Genomic DNA, 9,113 nt, shown 5'->3' on the forward strand with positions numbered 1-9,113 from the left:
GTAGGTGATTCTTTGACAAAGCGTGTGGATAGGATAGTTTGTGGGGTAAATAGGGAGAAAATAATTAGATTATTCTACCCAGGGGCATGGGTGGAGGATATAAGTGACAAATCAAGAGATATAATAAAGAGGCTAGCAATGATGCAGTTTTTGTTGTACACACAGAGACTCATGATGTAGGGAACGGTAAGTCAGAGGAACTAACTGATAAGTACAAGAGGTTGATAAAGGCATTTAAAGAAAAAGGCTATAACTTAATTGTGTCAGGGAAACTGCCGAGAATTAATTGTGGGAATGAAATTATATGTAGGTCACTAGGGCTGAAGGCTATGCTTAGGTCAATATGTAAGGATGAGTAGATTGACTGATTGGAATTGTGGGATCAGTTTGAGCCCCCCAGAAGTGAGCTTTTTGGAATGGTTTACATTTAAATAGGATAGGGACTTGCTTGTTTGCAAGGGCTATTAAGTCAGCTGAAGGGAAGTTTTAAACTAGGACTAGACAGTGGTGAAAACCAGAATAAACTAAAGCAAAAAGAATAAAATTTAGCATAGAAAATAAGTATAGAAGTAGTTACAAGGATAGGCTTAATTATTACTGTTGTAATGCTAGAAGTATAATAAATAAAATATATGACTTTAGGGCCCTAGTAGGAATGGAGGACTTTGATATAATAACTGAAACATGGTTCAATAATAAATTATTTCGATGGTAGAAATTTCTTTGAAAGACAGGATTATTGGTTATTTAATAGAGATAAAGTACTAAAGAGAGTTGTTTTTTATGTAAAAGGTGAATTACATCCTGTTGAAGATATCAGAGATAATAGCATGGAGAATGAATCCATTCGGGTTTATATTAGCGGATATAAAGTGAAAAAGCTTTTAGTATGAATTTGTTACAGACTATCAGAATATACTGATGAAATTAGTGAGAAACTTTACAGTGAGATTAAAGTTTCAGCTGTTTGTGGATGATTTTAATTTCAAGCATATAGATTGGGAAATGCTAGAGTTAAACCACGAAGGAGAAATTTTTTTGGAAACTATTCAAGATGTTTTGCTTCGCCAATTGCTCTATTAGGTTCGATGTTGTGCTGCATATGGAGAACAGGAATAATATTTTGATTACTAATTTCAAACAAGCAAATTTAGAATGGATGCGACAAGAATTATCTTATGTGAATTGGGCAGGTGAGTCATTTGGAGACACTGACCAAATGTGGACATTTTTTAAAAAATAATTTTTCAAATATTTAAGATAAACATAGCTGCAAGTAAAAAAAAAACAGTTTGGCTCACAAAGGGTATAAGGGATAAAATTAAAGAAAAGCATCACAGATTTAAGAAATTGAAATAGACTGCTATGGCGGGAGATTTAGAAGATTATGGTAGATCAAGAAAGTTGGCCACAGAGAAAATTAGGATATCCAAAAGGTTGGCTAAAAATGTAAAAATTAAGAGTAAGGATTTATTTAAATATATTAAGGGTAAACAGAATGTTAGGATAGGTAGGACCTTTGGGGGATGATAAAGGAAGGTTTGTGTCTAATTATTGTAATATGGCTGGATTATTAAATTATAATTGGGAGGTTTAAAAGAGTGACAAGACTCCTGGGCCACATAATATTTCCCCAGGGGTTTTGAAGGAGGTTAAGGATTGAATATGTGAGCCACTTGCTACTATTTTTTGCAAGTTCTTGAATAGTGGGTGTCAGGAACTTACTTTTTTATATTATATAGAAGTTAAAATATATGGGTGTGTTAGGCTAAGGATTCTTCTGCAGTAGACGTCTGTGATTTGTTGGCGATAAACTCGACGATAAATGAACAGCACGCACTCCGCTTGTTTTAAAATAATATATTCAAAACAAGTTAAATACATGTACAAACTTTCTTTACACTATGTATATCATAGTTGTATTTTAAGTACTATACAGTTCTCTTCTTCTCGTCAAAAGTCCACTTAGGCCTATTCAATTGCTTTAGAATTCAGTTGACAAGCCGAACTATTTTTTTTTCGGTTTTTTATCTTAAACACTATCAGTGTATAATTCACTTATTCCTTTTCTTCTCTCTCTTTTTTTTCTTTTTATCACAACAATATCGGTGTATAATTCACATACGCTGCCTCGTGAGTTACCGTAGCTGTATCTTGAACTTACAATACTCGTCTGATTTTTCGTATTTAGGCCTACTTCCCAATAATCGTCTGCTTTTTTGTCAAAGTTCACACAGGCAGGTTCAATTACTTTAGAACACCCTTTGACGAAACAAATTATTCTCCTAAAATTTCAAAAAAACTGTTAATCTCAATTGAATATATCAACCATTAGACTATTCACTCCTATGACGGCTAACTTTACGTTTTCTAAATTTTCTCTGACCGAAACTCTTATTCACTCGGCTTTACTTTTGGCTCACTTCCCACTCCCTGGTCTCTCGTCTGGTCGCCACTTTTATATCTCTCACTGACGTGTTTTAGAAATCTCCATAGCCTCGACATTAATAACTTACAAACACAACTTCCAACAATCGTCTGCTTTAATTCTCCTATTATGACAAAAACAACAACAACAACTAAACAATCATGAAACGCTAACTCACAAAATAAATAAATAGATAATACCTACACTAAACAGTCTTTTATATCTGACAGTAGGCAAGCACCAAAAGATTTAAAGTTGACTAATATTACTCCCATTTTTAAGGGAGGTGATAAAAATTGTCCCAGTAATTAGTCTTGTATTAGTTGTGGGAAAAGTTTTGGAAAGTCTGAAAAGATGCTTTGCAAAGTCATTTAACAAGTTAGAATCTTATTGGATATTCAATATGGTTTCACTAAGGGAAAATCTTTTGACATTTGAAATAAATATTGTTTATGTAGATGAGGGTAAAGGTGTAGCTTTGGTGCATCTGGATTTTCAGAAAGCATCTGACAAGGTGCAACATAAAGGGCTTGTAAAAAATCATCTCTATAGGTGTGGGGGATAATTTAGCAAATTGGATAAAAGAGTAGCTGGATGGAAGAAAGCAGAGGATTGTTACAAATGGGAGTTCAATCAAACTGGATTAATGTCACAAGTGAGGTACCACAGAGCTCAGTTTTAGAACCTTTGCTCTTTTTGATTTACATCAATGACATAGATGAAAGAATGGTCAATAAGTTACTTAAATTTGCAGATGATATTAAGGTCTTGGGGTGTTGCTAGCTGTGAAGAGGATGCTTTTAATTTACAAAAAGATTTAGATCATTTATTGAGTTCGGCAAATAAATGGCAAATGGGTTTTAATTATAACAAATGGAAGATAATGCATGTGGGTTATCATAATTTGAATTATAAGTATTATGAAAGAAAGGGATCTTGGTGTAATAATTGATTAGTCAATTAAGCCACCGAAATAATCTGCTGTTGCTAGTGGTAGGACAAATAGGATTTTAGGTTGTATCTACAGAAATATTGAATATAACTTTAACGTAACTAATGTTTAGGGTCAACAAAGGACCTATTGGTCCATCTAGGCTGTCCTATATTCTGAACTAAGCTAAAATTATTAAATAAAGAAGACCCTCAAAGTCAGCCTTTATCATTCGTACAGTTATCAAGCTTTCTGTTAAACTCACTTAAATTTACTGCCTCCACATCTGAATTCAACTCGCTCCAAAGGTTAACCATCATGTTAGAAAAATAAAACTGCCTTAGCTGAATATGACTCCTACCCTGCCAAAATTTATATTTCTGTACCCTAGTTCTTCCATTCTGTCCATTAAGTATGAAAAAAAAATGATACATCAACACTATCAATTCACTTTACAATCTTAAACACCTCAATCAGATCCCCTCTAACTTTTCTTTTTTCAAAAGAAAATAATTTCAGAGATCTTAGCCTCTCCTCACATGACAATCCTTCCACCCCAGGCACAATTCTCGTAACCCTTCTCTGAACCATTTCCAAAAATACAATGTCTTTCTTAAGGTAAGGAGCCCAAGACTGAACAAAATATTCCAAATGTGGCTTAACCAGTGAACTGTACAATGAAATTATAACCTCTTTAGACTTAAAGCACATTAGAATATATTGACACTTTCAATACTTGTCACTTTGATACAATGGCACAAAATAACAACTATTTCCTATTTAGTGGCTAAGTAGTTTCTAATGACGTAATTAATAACAAAGTTTGAAATGACTGGTAATGACAACAATTAATTATTAATTAAAGGAAAGGTTAAGATAATATGCATTAGCAAAAACAAGAAATAAAACACTGAAATCGAAAAAAAGTGTTAAAACACAGTTTAAAGTAAAATCATTATTTTGAGCAAATACTCTGTTAGGTAAAAGCACTAAGTTACGGTGTCTGATTACGAGTTTTTTTACAAAATGACAGTGTTATGTCCAACGATTGGGTATAACTACTGACGATTTACGTCAGCCGATGAGGATAAGGGATTACAAATTTAAAATTGACTGTGCTATAGATACTTTAATAATACGGTTACTGGTAAATAAGGTTTCGCATGCTTTCAAAATATTTGCTTAAAACTTAGATATTTTTTATTTTACCTGATATTTGATATGAATGAATTTAAAAACAATATTTTAGGATAAAATTTTGAAGTATCAATTTAAAAGTAACAGGTTTGTTCGACAAAGTAAGAACAAGTTCGTTTGTTTGTTGGATTTCGCGCAAAGTTACACGAAGTCAACCTGCGCTAACCGTCCCTAATTATGAAGGGAAAGCAGCTGGTCAACACCACCAACCGCCAATAATTGAGGCTACCTTTATCAGATTGAATAGTGACATTTAACTGTCAACTCTTACAACACACCCAACGGAATGCGAACCACAGAACCTCAGCTCAACAGTCCGGCACACCTTAAAAGAAAAGTACATTTGATTGGTGAATCGGGTACGAGGTCAAGATGTCGTTGAGGGCAGATACAATTTCAAGATTCTCCTCACAGGTGACGGTATTATACAAATTATATTAAGAACTAATAACATAAATGGAGTTGTACTAAATCTAAATTCCGGAGTTAAAACATACTTAAAACATAATTGTTACCTCAGTATCCACGTTCCACTAAAAACTATAAAATATTAATTATTTCGAGACTGTAACGGTTCACTGCACATTTTAACTAACATTTTCCATTAACTTGTAAAACATTAACTATGGGGAATTTTAACGTGACTAAGTGAACTAGAGGATATATATATATAATCAATGTTGTTTAAACAGTTTTTTGATAGTGGTGTTCATTAGTGAAAGTAGTGTCAACAATGTACAAGGGCGTTTATAAAATAGTTATTACTAAAATAATATATACTGTCCGTTAGAGAAAGGGTCTCTCAACAGGAAACTCTGCAAGTTCTGAATCTGATTTAAGAGCCTGAGGGCTATTAACGCAAAAACCTGGAGTTCGATCCATGCGCTGCGCAACTCTTAACTTTAAGAAAATCAAACAAATAAATTTACTGACGAAACTGTAAATATTACGTAACTTCCTGCTATTAGGCGAAATACCATTCTCTACCAAATAAATAAATAAAAATGAGAAGTGTGGTTAGTAGTAGCAGTAGTAGCACTCTTGGTTTCGGAGCCATGGCGAGCCGGGTTCGAATCTATGCTACACTACAAAATATTACCAGCACTTTCTGCTGTAGGGGAGTTATGAAAGTAACAATCATTCTCTTAGCATGGATGGTGGGTGGTAAGGTCCTGCTTGACTAGCTGTCTTCGCTCTGATTAGTAGTCCAAAATTTTTGACGATGGCAATATACTTTTCGTGCAACAAATTTTACATCAATAAACTATAAAATTTGATATTACTAAAACCGTGGCAAAACTGTATTTAAGATATGAAGAAAATTGAATTGTACTAAAAGTATTGTGGGACGAAAAACACATTCTCAAAGTTTGTACGTTTGCAATATTAATCTGGCTTTTATTTTTAACAAGGACAAATAGTGAACTAACCAACAGGTTTTCCGTAAACTTTCTTCAACATTTCCGTCTTGTTTCACGTTTTCTGACAATCTCTGAGTGTGACGAGACGTTGGAGCACACTTGTCTTCCGCCACCGAGATGTTTTGAAAGCATAGAGCATGGCGTAAATATTCTGTATTAAAAAAAAAACACATAGAGAATACATAATTGAAACAAAAAACAACAACCATATCTAAAGTAGCTTATTAGTTATAAAGCACAGGGAAAATTTATTTTAAATATCATCAAATAATAAGCACCTGTACCTTAATACTGTTTATACATTAGTTATTATAATATTGGTTATTTGCAAAATATATTATTTATCAAGCCTGAAATCAACCACATTTACTTCAAGAGTTTAAGATATACTGGAAGTGGAAATTAAAAATGTGTAGCTCGAATAAGTTTACTGATTATAACTTAGAAAATATTCGTTTTACATGCAATCAAAATTTTGTATTTATTTAAGCTCAAAAATATTCCAAGCATTAAAGAACGAAAAAAAAAAAACATGCACCTCAAACTTTTCGTTATTTACCACTCACCATTCTGAACTTCACTTGATACACATAACTCTGCAATGAATTGACGAGCTCCTGCTACTACTTGATTAAAAACTCGCCGCTGAGTGTCGCTAAAGCATCGTTTTTTGTGGTCGTCAACACAACGAACGCTTTTCTGGAGCTCTCTAATGACGACGAAATAAAAATAAAAGAAAGTAGAATCTATGGATTTTGGAAGCAAAAATAAAGTTTTATACAATGGAAGTCAAATTACCTTTCATTATGAAATAAACATTAGATTATTAAGTAGCATAAAATAAAGAACAAATAATCATCACAGAGTTTTATTGATTGCTGTAAACCAATAAAAAAAACAGGTTTATTAGAAAACAAAAGGTGGTAGCTAAGTTCAGGAAAATATAATAGATATGATAAACAATTGTGTTTTACAACTTATTCTAGAATCCGGGTTTCGATACCCGTGGTGAGCAGAGCACAGATAGGCCATTGTGTAAGTTTGTGCTTAACTTCAAAAACAACAACAACAACTTATTCTATATAAATTCTTATCCACTTACATCTCTTAGGAATAAGCGTAGCAATTAAATTTTTTAGGGGGGATATTTATCTGCAATTTTCCGACAGACAATAATATTCCCCTAGTAGACTATAACACATGTTTTAAAGGTGAGATATGAGATATATTCTAGTTATAAAAATAGGAATAACGACCAGGAACAGTTTTTGCAAACTGATAGATTGTGTAATAAATGTTATTAATTAATGAATATTCCATTGGCAACTTCAATGCTGAATGATTCCGAAAAAGTCAGAAAATGGTATTAATTTAACTACCGACTGAGAAATTTTACGTCTTTGTCTGAGAAAGGCGTTATTGAATAAATGGACCAACACAAACAAACTGTAACGACCAAACTGATTAAAAGTGCAACAATATATATTACTTATATTTTTTTTTTTACTTACAACGATTGCTCAATTACTGCGGTAGCATAATTACAATTTCAATAATTCAATGCATAGAAATATGTGAAAACATTGTATTTTTCACATTTTTTGACAGTTAATATTTTCCCAACATTGAGCGTCCCCCGAAGCACCTCTCTCCCTGCTTCACCTGTCTATCATCTTAGTTTGTAATTATGCACAAAGCTACACAATGGGCTATCTGTGCTCTGCCCACTACAGGTATCGAAACCCGGTTTCTAGCGTTGTAAGTCCGTAGACATACCGCTGTGCCACTGGGGGGCTTATCATTTTAGATAGAGTAATCAGACTTGCCTGTTAACACTTAATGGTTCCGCACTTTCAGCTATCAGCGCATTTTCAAAGTGACAGTTACTACCGTTATTCGGTTCAGAAAAGGTGTGACAGAGTTCTTCTGTCAGTATTTTAAAATTAAGGATTTTAGATATGGTTGCATAAAGTTAAAAGTTCCAATTTCAATCACCATACGAGTTTGATTTGACAAAAGAGAAGGGCTGTAAAATATAAGGTTTAAAAGTCCAAATTACAGCCATTATAAGGTTTTTAGAAAATAAAAATAATTACCAAACGTAATAAAAAAGTCGCCTTTTACGTGGTCTTAGAATAAATTTTAGGCATTAATGTCTAAGTTTGAGGTCAAGCATATTAACTGAGAATTATAATAAAAAGAACCCATTATGTATAGTGCCTTCGAAATGTGTTGTGACGGTAAGTCTAAGAACTTACAACGCTAAAATCCGGGGTTCGATTCCTCGATGTAGACACAGCATTTATCCAAATGTAGCTTTGCTCTCAAAACGAACAAACAAATGTGCTGTGATCCTTCCTTTTTCAGGTTTGACTTTTGTTTCAATTGAGGAATTATATGGTTTAAAAGAATTTGCCAGTCTCTTGATTTCACAGGCAATTCATTAACCCCAGACTTTAGAGGCTATTTCATAATCTATCCTTAAATTAACATTAAGACCTTTTATTTGTAGGTTACTCCTCTGCACACCTACAGAAACATGATAATTTGACTAATGTTGTACAAGAGTTACAGAGTATATTGTACATTGGTATTTAATATCTCACTCAAATATTCTCCATTGAGATACACCAATTGTAATCTATGTTTCACGTTCTAATAAACTCAAACAAAGGTGTACTTCACTTTCAATAATAACACAGGCCTCCGAATTTATACTTCATAAAAGTTGTTTTGGTTTTAATAACGGATTTTCCATAATTCACCTACGCAGACTTCGAAAATAATATTATTATTTTTTCTATCACATAAGGATTTTTTCAAATCGGGAAGAAAATAAAACTGTAATTTAGATCAAATTATTACATCGTTTACCACAATGAAATTTTTTTTTATTATTATGTTTGTTAACAAAAATACAAACAAACTGAAGAAAAGGGAAGAACAATGATGTCAAGCGATATGTATCCTCATTCATCCTGCTTTTCTCTGTGAAATCTACGTCTTTTAGTCTCAAAACTACGTGTTGTGGTATTTCTTTTATGTATTATGTTATGACGTTTTGTGAAAAATCTGTACATGATGGAGAAAAATATACACCTGGAAAAAAGTTAAGCACCCCCGTGTTTTTTCAAGT

Source organism: Limulus polyphemus, unplaced genomic scaffold (genome assembly GCF_000517525.1).
Source record: "Limulus polyphemus unplaced genomic scaffold, Limulus_polyphemus-2.1.2 Scaffold293, whole genome shotgun sequence".
NCBI classification, from domain to species: domain Eukaryota; kingdom Metazoa; phylum Arthropoda; class Merostomata; order Xiphosura; family Limulidae; genus Limulus; species Limulus polyphemus.